Genomic DNA, 12415 nt, shown 5'->3' with positions numbered 1-12415 from the left:
GGACTGGCCCCAACACTGAGCCCTGGGGAACACCATTCGTGACCAGCTGCCAGCTGGATTTGACTCCATTCACTACTACTCTCTGGGCTCAGCCATCCAGCCAGTTTTTAACCCAGTGCAGAGTGCACTTGTCCAAGCCGTGAGCAGCCAGCTTCTCCAGGAGAATGCTGTGGGAGACAGTGTCAAAGGCCTAACTAAAGTCCAAGTAGACAATGTCCACAGCCTTTCCCTCATCCACTAAGCGGGTCACCCTATCATAGAAGGAGACCAGGTTAGTGAGGCAGGACCTCCCTTTCATAAACCCATGCTGGCTGAGCCCAATCCCCTGGGTGTCCCGCATGTGCTGCGTAATGGCATTCAAGATGATCTGCTCCATGACCTTTCCTGGTGCTGAGGTCAGGCTGACAGGCCTGTAGTTCCCCAGATCCTCCTTTCAACCCTTCTTGTAGAGGGGCATCACATTCGCTAGTTTCCAGTTACCTAGGTCCTCCCCGGTTGACCAGGACTGCTGATAAAGGATGGAGAGTGGCTTGGTGAGCTCCTCTGCCAGCTCCCTCGGTATCCTCGGGTGGATCCCATCTGGCCCCATGGACTTGTGAACATCCAGGTGAAGGAGCAGGTCAGTGACTGCCACCTCTTCAACAACTGGGACCTCATTCCGCATAGTATCTCCATCTCCCAGCACAGAGGGGCCTGACAACCCCAAGGATAACCAGTGTGATTATTAAAGACTTAGGCAAAGAAAGCATTAAGTACCTCAGCCTTCTCCTCATCTTTCGTGGCAAAGTTACCTTCCGCATCTAACGAAGGAGGGAGATTCTCCCTGGCCCTCCTTTTGTCACTGATATATTTATAAAACCAGTTTTTGTTATCTTTAATGGCAGCGGCCAGTTTAAGTTCCAGCTGGGCCTTCACCTTCCTAATCTTTTCCCTGCATAACCTCACAACATCCTTGTAGTCCTCCTGAGTCACCTGCCCCCTCTTCCAAAGGCAGTAAGCTCTCCTTTTTGTCTTGAGTTCCAGCCAAAGCTCACTATTCAGCCAATCTGGTCTTCTCCCCCACCTGCTCAACTTACGGCACATGGGGACGGCCTGCTTCTGCACTTTTGAGGCTTCCTTCTTTAATAACATCCAGCCTTCCTGGACTCCTTTGCCCTTCAGGACTGCTTCCCAAGGGACTCTGTTAACCAGACTCCTTAACAATCCAAAGTCTGCCCTTCTAAAGTTCAGGGTAGCGGTTTTGCTGACCCCCTTCCTTACTTCTCCAAGAATCGAAAACCTTATCATGTCATGGTCTCTGAGCCCAAGACAGCCTCTGACCACCACGTCACCCACCAGGCCTTCTCTGTTTGTAAACAGCAGGTCCAGCGGGGCACCTCCCCTGGTTGGCTTGCTTACCGGCTGCGTCAGGAAGTTATCTCCCACACACTCCAGGAACCTCCGAGACTGCTTTCTCTCTGCCGTGTTGTATTTCCAGCAGATATCTCATAAGTTGAAATCTCCCATGAGAACAAGGGCTAGAGATTGTGAGACTTCAGCCAACCGCTTGTAGAGTGCTACTTCTGTCTCCTCATCTTGGTTGGGTGGTCTATAACAGACTCCCACCAGGATATCTGCCTTACTGGCCTTCCCCCTGACCCTTACACATAAGCACTCAACCTTATCATTACCATCGTTGAGTTCTAGTCAGTAAAAACACTCTCTAACATACAAGGCTACCCCTCCACCTCTCCTTCCTTGCCTGTCTCTTCTAAAGAGCTTGTAGCCATCCATTGCAGTGCTCCAGTTGTGTGAGGCATCCCACCATGTTTCCATGATGGCACCCACATCATAGTTTCCCTGGCGCACAGTGGCTTCCAGCTCCTCCTGTTTATTGCCCATGCTGTGTGCATTGATGTAAATGCACTTCAGTTGATCTATTGATCTCTTCTCCAACACAGGCATGCCACCCCTAGGCTCATTCCTAGCAAGCCTGGTTTTATCCCCTCCCCCTTCATATCTAGTTTAAAGCTCTCTCAATGAGGCCTGCTAACTCCTGAGCCAGAATCCTTTTCCCCCTGTGCGACAGGTGAACCCCATCTGTCTCCAGCAGGCCTGGTGCCATGTAAACTGCCCTACGATCAAAAAACCCAAAATTCTATCACTGGCACCAGCCTCTGAGCCACGTGTTAATGAGATGGGACTTCCTATTCCTTTCCGTATGTCTCCCAGCTACCGATGGGATGGAGGAAAACACTACCTGCGCTCCTGATCCTTCAAGTAATCGCCCCAGTTCTCTAAAGTCCCTTTTAATTGTCTTTGCACTTCTCTCAGCTACCTCGTCACTGCTGACCTGAACAACCACTAGTGGATAATAATCAGATGCTTTTACCAGCCTAGGGAGCTTCCTAGTAATGTCTCTTATCCTTGCCCCAGGGAGGCAGCAGACTTCCCTATGGGGTGGGTCCAGTCAGCATATCTGGCCGACTGGACCATATCGTGGTTCTATGATCTACAGGCCTAAACTAAGGTAGTTGTATCTTCCCTGTATAGTCCTACCTCTGAAACTCTGTTTTTCCTCTCTATCCTTCTTAACCACATTGTAAACAGAGGTGTTTACATACATGTCATCAACATCTGTGCAGGTCAATGTCATTGATAAAGTCAGTGAAATTAAAATGTCTTTTTATTAAGGGTGTTCCATTTCTTCAGGTCTTTTCCTCACCAGACTGAAACCCAATGCTTCATAAAAACAAAGTCTTTCAAAACATGTCTTATTTCAAATGTTAGTATGCCATAGTACTGAAGTACTATAATGCAGCTAATTACTTTTTGTAGGATAAAAATAGTACGTAACAGAAATATTCCATTGAAGGAGGTGTTTGAATGGTACTACACATAGGCAGATATATCTGTCTCAGTTAAAGACGTTTTAAGGTTTTCTCTCTAAATTGGGGAGATACAGATTTGATAGGTGGACTGTTTGGTGGATGAGAAATTGGTTGGATGGTTGCACCCAGAGGCTAGTGGTCAGTGGCTCAATGTCCAGATGGAGACCAGTGATGACTGGTGTCCCTCAGGGGTCCATACTGGGACCAGTACTGTTTAACATCTTCATCAATGACTTAGACAACAGGATCGTGTCCACCCTCAGCAAGTTTGCAGATGACACCAAGCGGAGTGGTGCAGCTGACACACCTGAAGGATGGGATATCATCCAGAGAGACCTGGACAAGCTGGAGAGGTGGGCCTGTGAGAACCTCATGAGGTTCAACAAGGCAAAGTGCAAGGTCCTGCACCTGGTTTGGGGCAACCACCAATATCAATACAGGCTGGGGGATGAAGGGATTAAGAGCAGCCCAGCAGAGAAGGACTTGGGGGTACTAGTGGATGAAAAGCTGGACATGAGCCAACAATGTCTGCTTGCAGCCCAGAAGGCCAACCGTATCCTGGGGTGCATCAAAGGAAGCATGGCCAGCAGGTTGAGGGAGGTGATTCTGCCCCTCTGCTCTGCTCTGGTGAGACCCCACCTGGAGTGCTGCATCCAGCTCTGGAGCCCTCAACACAAGGACATGGAACTTTCGGAGAAGGTCCAGAGAAGGGTCACAAAAATGACCCAAGGGCTGGAGCACCTCTCCTATGAGGACAGGCTGAGAGAGTTTGGGTTGTTCAGCCTGGAGAAGAGAAGGCAGCAGGGAGACCTTATTGTAGCCTTTCAGTAATTAAAGGGGGACTATAGGAAGGATGACAGTCTCTTTAGCAAGGCCTCTTGTGACAGGACAAGGGGTAATGGTTTTAAACTAAAGGAGGGTAGATTTAGACTGAATTTAAGGAAAAAAGTTTTTACAATGAGGCTGGTAAAGCGCTGGAACGGGTTGCCCAGAGAGGTTGTAGAGGCCCCATCCCTAGGGACATTCAATGTCAGGTTGGATGGGGCTCTGAGCAACCTGATCTAGTTAAAGACACCCCTGCTCACTGCAGGGGGGTTGGACTAGATGACCTCTAAAGGTCACTTCCAACCTAAACCATTCTATGATTCTATGATTTTATGACCATACCAGTCTTGAACAATACTAGTTTTGGTACATTGCTCCTTCAGGCACACATAAATGAATGCACTGGGCAAGGCAGGTGGAGCCCTATAATGTGTGCAGGGGTTTCTGAGCTTTGAAGAGCTTGCCTTTGCAATATAAATGTAAATCTAGAATGTATAAAAAAATATGTTTGTGGATTATATAATCCTTTTTTGGTACATTCTGGTGGACTAAATATTTCAGAGCATTGCTAATAAAGTCCACAGCTTTTCGCCTGAGTTTGCCAGAATTGTAACGAGATAACAGAAGTACATTAAATAACCTTGAAGAATATTTCAAGATCCATTGGCTCGTATACGTAATGCAATTTCAGGGTGAAGTACTTTGAGTTCTAGGAGTTACAGTAGTGGAGCCTAATGATGAGGGATGACAAAATACACCGGGAACTGCAGTGTGGACCAAATAGATTTTTAGGAGACCATAACTACACAAACAGTCCATCAAACCTCCTGAAGTTATATACAATTAGAAATAACTAGATTTTTTTCATGGTTCATACACTGTTAATATAGTACGCACTCACACACAGATAAATATAAGCATCTAATGTAATGGTCTTAAAAGATAAGGTAAGCAAATGTCTTACATGGAAGTGTATAATGTACTGTGAAGAACGTGGGTACACATCAAGAGGTAGAGACAAATATTTACCAGCAGAGTGACTGTTTTATAACCTTACTGCATTTCTATGTCTGAGAGCATTTTACAAGGATTATTACCTATTAATAAACAAACAAGCTTAGAATTCTTTCATATCCTAATAAAACAGTATTTCCAACTAAGCTAACTAAAATCAAGCAAGATAATGCTCAAAATTAACATTACAACTGGAATAAAGTGAATTAATATATTTTTAAGATATTGTATGAAGTCAACAACTGCACTTCGGATGAACACAAGTGGGTTTCAGATTGAGAAATTACCTATCTGAGCCGTAAAAATGCATAATAACGGTAATATAAAAAACATAGCCTTCTTTCAGTCTCTTTGAGGCAGCTGCTAGACTTATCAAAATTGCTGTTTATTGAGCAACTTATGCAATTTTCCATTATTCAACCTAATTTCTCTCGTTTTGCTCAAAATGGCATAAAACCCTCTGTTTCCCGTTTTGGCAAACTAACACCCTACAAACAGAATTTCCAACCCTCACAATGCAAGATGATTTAAGACAGCAATTTCTACATATGGATGTGTACAAGCTACCATGCACACACTTAATCACAGTTTGTAAAGGCTACAAAAATTACTCACCAGTAGGCAAGCAATTTGTAGGCTTGTTTGCAGAGTCTTGAGCTGTCGCCTGCTTTGGATGAGGCTCGAGACAGCAGTAGTCTGCATCCTGTTGGTCCAAGAGGAAACTACGCGTGCTGCTTACCTTTGTGGATGGGATCCTTATTTCTCCGTAACTCCCCAATGCATTCAGGGATGTCACATCTCACATCTCTGAAATATGCTGTTTCCTCCCATTTTGCCGTCCCTTTTGACTTCTGGGGATTATCTTCAATTTAGCCCCATGTCAAACCCTGAAAATTGAACTCTTGTGCTGGAAGTTTGCATATTGGCATCCTCTTTTAAAGCAATGATAAAAGGGTCTCAAAATATGAAGCTTTCCAGATAAGGAAGACATTATCACACAGCTCTTTTATCAAATCCCATATAGGACAAGAGATGAGTTGATGATCATGCCAGTTTCTCTCATTTCCTCTGGCTGCTTAGTTTCATTGGTGACATAATTCACCAATATTTTCTCTGACTTCTTTGATACTCCCAGTGCACCTGTTGATATGTTGTACTCTCTCCACAATTCTTCAATAATTCTTGGTCCTATTAGCAGCTAAGGGTCAGGGAAATAAAGTAATTTTGTTCACCCTAGCTAGAGGAAGGTTTCCCCTGGGGGATTGTCTGTAGTTCCATTAGTAAGAAATTTAGTTAAGCAAAGAAAAACAGCATTAGCAGGGTATGGCATAGGAGATTATGGAAAGAGAGGTTTAAACACCCAAGCCTTGTTCAAAGGGGCTTATTTATTTCACATTTTTGCTGCTGCCTGCAAACGATGGCTTCAAAGATCAACTAGTTATTCTCAATACTTATTAAAAAAAACAGACAAAAGTGATTGTAACTTGTCAGCTTAACCTTTTATATAATTATTTCTATTTTTCAGCAATTAGTTTGTTTTGTTACATATAAAAAGCAAATAATTTAAGAGCAAAGTCTTCTGTTTCACATCAGTTCTCTTTTGATAACTTTTCGACACAGAGGACTTGCACTGCAGAACAGACTACAATCATATTCTTCCATTTTCAGCCAGTTTTTATCTTTTATTAGGAGGATGCCAGAATCTCTTATGCTCTGGGAGGACTTGAGTTTAAAAGGACATGCTCTCTGCTCCAGTCTCAAATGTCATAATTCTTTCAGTTAGCACAATATAGAAAGAGTGAGTGCGTCTATAGGATGCATGGGCAGGAGCACTTCAGTACATCAGCATGTATACAGGGTTAAGTGTTTGTAAGCTCATTACCTGAATTTAAATTTGATATATTTAATTCCCTTGTATGTTACCACCACTTCCACATCAAAGACTCACATTTTGTTTAAACAAGTTGCTAAACCAGAAGCCATGAGAAAGAAATCCTCTCCAAATGCACTGGATACTTTAATCTTCATCTCACGAACTCAGGCATTGTATAGTAAATAAACCTTGCTCCCAGTTTAACTGGAACATCCTGTAGGACACAGCCAATTAAATAGTGTTAAAGGCTGAAGTTTAAATGTAGTTTCCCCTGCCCCATAATAGCAACTGCTTCTTTCTCTGAATCAAAACTAAAACAGGGTGTGCCTGAGAGTTCTAATGCAGGTCTCATTCTTGGGCAACTGTTAGGACTTTCCGAAATGGGCCCTGGGACCAGCAGAATTTTAAATCTCAGTCTTTTCTGAGGGCTACAGCATTTTGCCAGGCCCCACTGGCCATTGCTCCTAAAAACTGCAGTAAGTGCCTTCTATAAGATTTCCTTTAATCACCAGAAGTTCTTGCCATACTATGAGATGAGAAGGTGTAGGATGTATTTTCGGTAGGCATTGGTAATCCCCAGCGACCGAAGACCTAACCAAAAGCAATGCAGGAGCTGCCCCTGGCAGAGGAGGGAGAAAATCTGTCCAGTTAGGGCCAAATCCTCCAAAGTTTCTCAGTACTTAAGATGGCTCCTGAGCTGAATTTAATGCATCCAAACACAGAATGACAAACATGAAAGCCCCTTCTCAGCCATTACTTAAGCTAAATTCTATAGGCCTTCAGGGTTTCAGGTTTCCAGGTGACAAAACTTGAGATGCTTTGAGAGGGTTTACTAATTCAGGTCCTAGGCAAGACCCAGTCCCAGCCAAGACCCAGGTGAAAGCCTTTCCTCTCTTTGTCTTGTTTGATGGACTTTGACATAGTTGTTTGTCTCAGAACATATTTATTGAGTCAGCCTCTGCAGAGAATTGGATTGCACGCTCTTATTCCTTTTGAAATATGGTTCGGATGATGTCTCTCTCTGCCTATTAGATTGGGCTATTTTTACAGCTGCTTACTGGTTAGAGCCCTCATGCAGAGGTAGAGAGAGTGCAGGCCAATTCCCAGTCTTGCCTGTGGGATGTCTGTATGCTTCCACCTCTCACATTATGGAATAGCACTGTAGACAGCTATTCCCTGGTAGATGGCAATTCTCAACTTCTCCTGAACCTGTGAAGTAGGAAGAGGGAATATTGCTTTAGCTGTAGATGAGAGCACTCTCACAGCAGGCGTCATCCTTGGTCTTCTCAGCCCCAAGCCACCACAGAATTTGGCATAATAATATTAATGCGATACTCTTAATACAGTCCTGGGAGAAGCAATATGAATCTAGAGCTCCCATGTGTCCAATGAAGCACTAGAAAATGGAGGGCATTCTGCTCCTTCTCCTTCTCTGACCCAGAGACTTTGTAATTCTTCTGTGCAAAGTGGAACCGGTTCAGAAGTGATTCAGCCCTACTCGAGGACTGCCTTTAGCTTGGTACATAGAGAAGTCCTGCAGTGTGAAAAAGTAAGTCAGAATTTTCTCATGAGGACCATGAACCTGGGCCTCCTGTGTCCTGAGTGAGTGGCCTGGCTCCTAAAGAAGAGAAACAGGATTTGCCTGCACTCTTCTGATAGAGTGATGCATCCTTCTTTTTAAAAGGAGGTGATGAAGGTGCCTATTAGCAGAAGGAGCTTCTAGACAGTGAAGCCTGAGGGAAAGCAGGTACCTATTAGCACAGAATAAGAAAGCCACATCCTAGAGAGTGGTCAGACTGAAGATGTATTTGTGCTGTTTTTTCCCATAAGGTGGCTCCCTCCTCACTATGCTAATTGTCAAAATTTCCGTTCTGAGGCACTGCATTCTCCCCACGAGCTGTGCAAACTCTGCTGTTTAGCATCTCTTGTTTTCTGTATGCGGGCATGCAAAGCCTTCATTACAATAGCAGTCTTGCTGTAGCCAGGATAGTCTAAGTGAAGCAAGATCTGTAGAGAGATTATGTTTTCCATTGGAGCAACTCAAATAACAGGAAAAAGAAAGCAGGCTGCCAGGCCTTTTTCAAGCATTTTCAAGCTCTTCCTGTTTTTTCTATCAATATTTGGATCTAATAAAAGATATTTCTCTGTCTACAAAACTTGTCTTATCCATTTATGGCAAAGTATGTATTACCACCTTTTCTAGATTTTAAGATTTGTCCCATATGAGCCATTTGGGGAATACTCTATGCCTGGGTTCTTTTCATTTGTCTGAATGAGCTGTGACTGAGGCAGTATAAGCAATAGAGTTTAGTTTCTCAATCTTTTTGTACTTTGTACCCTCAGGCCACTTAGCAGAGGTTTTGGTCTTAGTGGTACCCAGAGACTCTAAAGGGACTGTGCTGAAAATATTTCATAAGCATACTACAGAGTCTCCAGATACCTCCTAACAATACCTTGGGTAATTCCCTGTTTTTTACTGTAACATACCTCTGTCAGGAGTTCATCTTACTTTTAAATCAGTCAAGCATCATTTCTGCATCAACATTTAATATTCTGTGGCTAATGAAGAATGTCTTTAAGCCTTTAACAGAAAACTGAGATACTGCACAGGGCAGAGGGGTTTCTTTCACCATAAACTGGGTTGTTCTCTTTGCCACAGTTGCCATCACCCTGGATTTGGGCTGCTCGCGATTTCTCACCTGCCTCCCTGGCGGCTACTTCAGCCTTAGGCAATGGATCACACAGTTCCCCTGGAAGCTTTCTGGGTTCCCAAGGAAGGCAGCACTTACTTGCAGGCCACATAATTTCCTAGGGCACTAAGATCCCTGCCTTCCACACGTCCTTTACCTCCCTCCCAGTAAAACCCAAGACTAGCTTCCTGAGAAAACCTCTCAACAGCCTCACATGATTCAGTACACCAGATTTGCTTACCTTTGACCGTTTTATCTGATACTTTTCCCACTCTGGCAAGTATCTACAAAAATCTGCCTACCATAAGTAAAATCTGCTTATAACACTAAGCTGGTAAGTAGTACCTATGTGTACGATAATCAAGATTTCAGCCATCCGCACTTTGGCCCTCTGGGGATGCAGTCTGAGCTGCTCACAGCATTCGCACCTATGTTGTGGGTGGCAGGCATATGTCCACATATGCTTCAGTTAATCTCTTGCACATCATCTTGTCATAATGTAAGTGTCTTGCAGCATCACAAGCAGCTCCATGTTGGCAAATGCACCCCTGCTGCACAGGTGTGAATTTCAGCAAGGCTCTGTGCAGTCTATAGCATCCTGTCCTTGCTGTTACATGTCTCCAGGGGAAGCCTCTACAGAGCTGGAATCTAGGCTGCAAGGAAGCATCCTTCCAGATACTTGTCAGCTTTTAGGTTTGTGCTGTATTAGAAATATATACAATGTTTACTGTGACCTATTTCAACAAAGAATGTGTTTGCTCTTTTTATGTATGCTAACTTGGAGATCTATTTTCAATCCTTACTTTGTATTTTCATATTGTTTCTCCAATTTCAAGGTTTTTCTTTCAGCAACAGACATAAAAGTGGCTGAACAGTTGCTGAAAATTCACTTTTAAACCTGGGCTTTCAAGTTCAGATGGTCTTTCTGAATAATTGCTTACCTTTGGTTCATTATTTACTATCAAGTATTTTTTTTTCCCCCTAGAACTCTTAGAGGATGGTCTCACTAACCTCATCTTAAAAACCTTCTTATCTGCTGCTAACTCCTAATTCTATTCTACAAAATCCCTGCCTCTTTGTGGTCTTCTTATGTAATTTTTACGTGATTCAATTAAACCCTGATCTAGTTTCTCTTTCCTTGCCTACACACTGTCTCTGTCTTGCTCCAAACCTTTTAGATTCTCTTCTGATTTAGCCACATTGGTTTCCTATTTCAGATGCCGCTCAACAAGTTTATAAGAGAGAATCACAGGCAATACCTTGCAAACTAAGATATCAGCATCAAATATCTGTTATTATCAGTAATAGTATAGGCAAATCTAACATATAAATGCACAGCAAAACTTTCACCATGAGCAAGGAACCAAATCCCACCACATCAAAAGTTACTCAGGCTCATACAAAAGGCACTACCTCCTCATCCAATGGCAACCAGCCCGGCTGACTGGTGATTTGACTTAGATGAAAACTGAACTCAATAAAATTGTGTGACATTCAGTATAAATGTGAGACACTGTAGGCAGAAAAACAAAGAATATTCAGCATTTCCAATTTGATTACTTCCAGTACAATGTTTAGGTCTTATCCATCAATACTTTTGGTAACATCTTAGAGTGGGGGGAAGATACTCCATCATCTGTGAAAAGTCTATGCATCTCTCCTGTTTTTATTGTTAACAACAAGACTAAGTTGCAGGCAAGTAAAAAAACTGAAGCCTGTAAAAGCTCCTAAGTTTTCTATTTTGCAGAACATGTTTCGAAAACACTTAAATTAGATCCAATTAGTTTTTAATCAATCTAGTTGAAGAAATTATTCTTTTGGCTGCTTTCACAGGAAACTTGAGTTAAAAGCAAATTATAGCTTTCTGATTACTACAGACTGGAGAAAAAACTTCCCCTTTTTCACTCATAGCAGCTTACTTCTCCATTTTTAATCAGAGCTGTGGAGTAGTTTGTCCTGGGCAAAGACAGACATGTGTAGAGAAACCAATTTGGAATTAATTTCTAGTAATGTTTAATAGTTAATAGATACAGGATGGATTTTTCTCCACAGACAGCTCCTTTTTGAATGCCTTGTACAGAGTGTGGTTCAGACAAAGACAACTCAGGTGTGAATAGTGTTTGATCTATGGCTGGCAAGCACAACTGCAGTCATTAAGCTGGGCTTTTATGAGGCTCACTGCATGCTCGTAAGCCAACTTAAAACAAATCTTAATGGATGATAAAGTTGCAGGTTTTACTAAGCTGGTGGAATCAAAATGAGGTTACAGGAGAAATCAGATTCCATGTAAACAAATTGACAGTACAGGAAAACGAAGTTATCAGTTTATCAAAGAATATCAAACACATAAGCACAACTTCTTTACTCAGTCATATAGAAAAATCAATTAGAACACAACAAGCGTGGCAGCTGTGGTAAAGGTATAGACTTACATTTCTCTAATTTCCCATAAATGTTATGGAATCAGTCCTGATATCACCATTGTTATATAACAATCCATTCAGCTGTATTTTTATTGTGTCATCAGATCTTAAATTAACTTGGTGACTTTCAGCAGCAGAGTATTGGGGAAGGACAGACAGTTTTGTCTAGTCTCATTGGAGAAAATTCAGCCCTTGCCCACAAATCTATTTCCCATTCTATTAATATAAGGCCTATTTAAGCAGACAAAAGTAAATGGAATTTGCCAGCCATGAAAACTAAGCCTATTCAAAGAGGGTTATTTCCTTCAGGCAAAATCCAAGCAAAGGTTTTCTTGAAGACCAGGGTACACAGCAGTTCAGGGACACTGTGAATAACACTGACTTGTGAGAGAGTTAAATGTGCTTTGAAAGAAGGGGAATTTCAACTTAAAATGAGGAAGTTTATTTTGGACAGAGAGTGCTTGCTGTAAGAAGCACATAAGGATTTGTGATAGGAAAGAGGTTATTTTCTGTGATCTGAGCTTTCTGCATATGGTGGAGGACAGGCACTGAGGACAGAGGAAAGAATGAACATTTCTGTTGTCAAGATCCAGACTGGAGTATTTTGCTGCCTCTGAGACAGGAAGCCTGGAGAAAAAAATAAGGTACTCCCTAGTATTGTAATAATGCTTTCAATTGAATGGTTTTGCTTTTTTTATTTGTCTGATAATGATCTGAGCA

This window comes from Phalacrocorax carbo, chromosome 1, assembly GCF_963921805.1.
Source record: "Phalacrocorax carbo chromosome 1, bPhaCar2.1, whole genome shotgun sequence".
NCBI classification, from domain to species: domain Eukaryota; kingdom Metazoa; phylum Chordata; class Aves; order Suliformes; family Phalacrocoracidae; genus Phalacrocorax; species Phalacrocorax carbo.
This window is presented reverse-complemented; position numbering follows the sequence as displayed.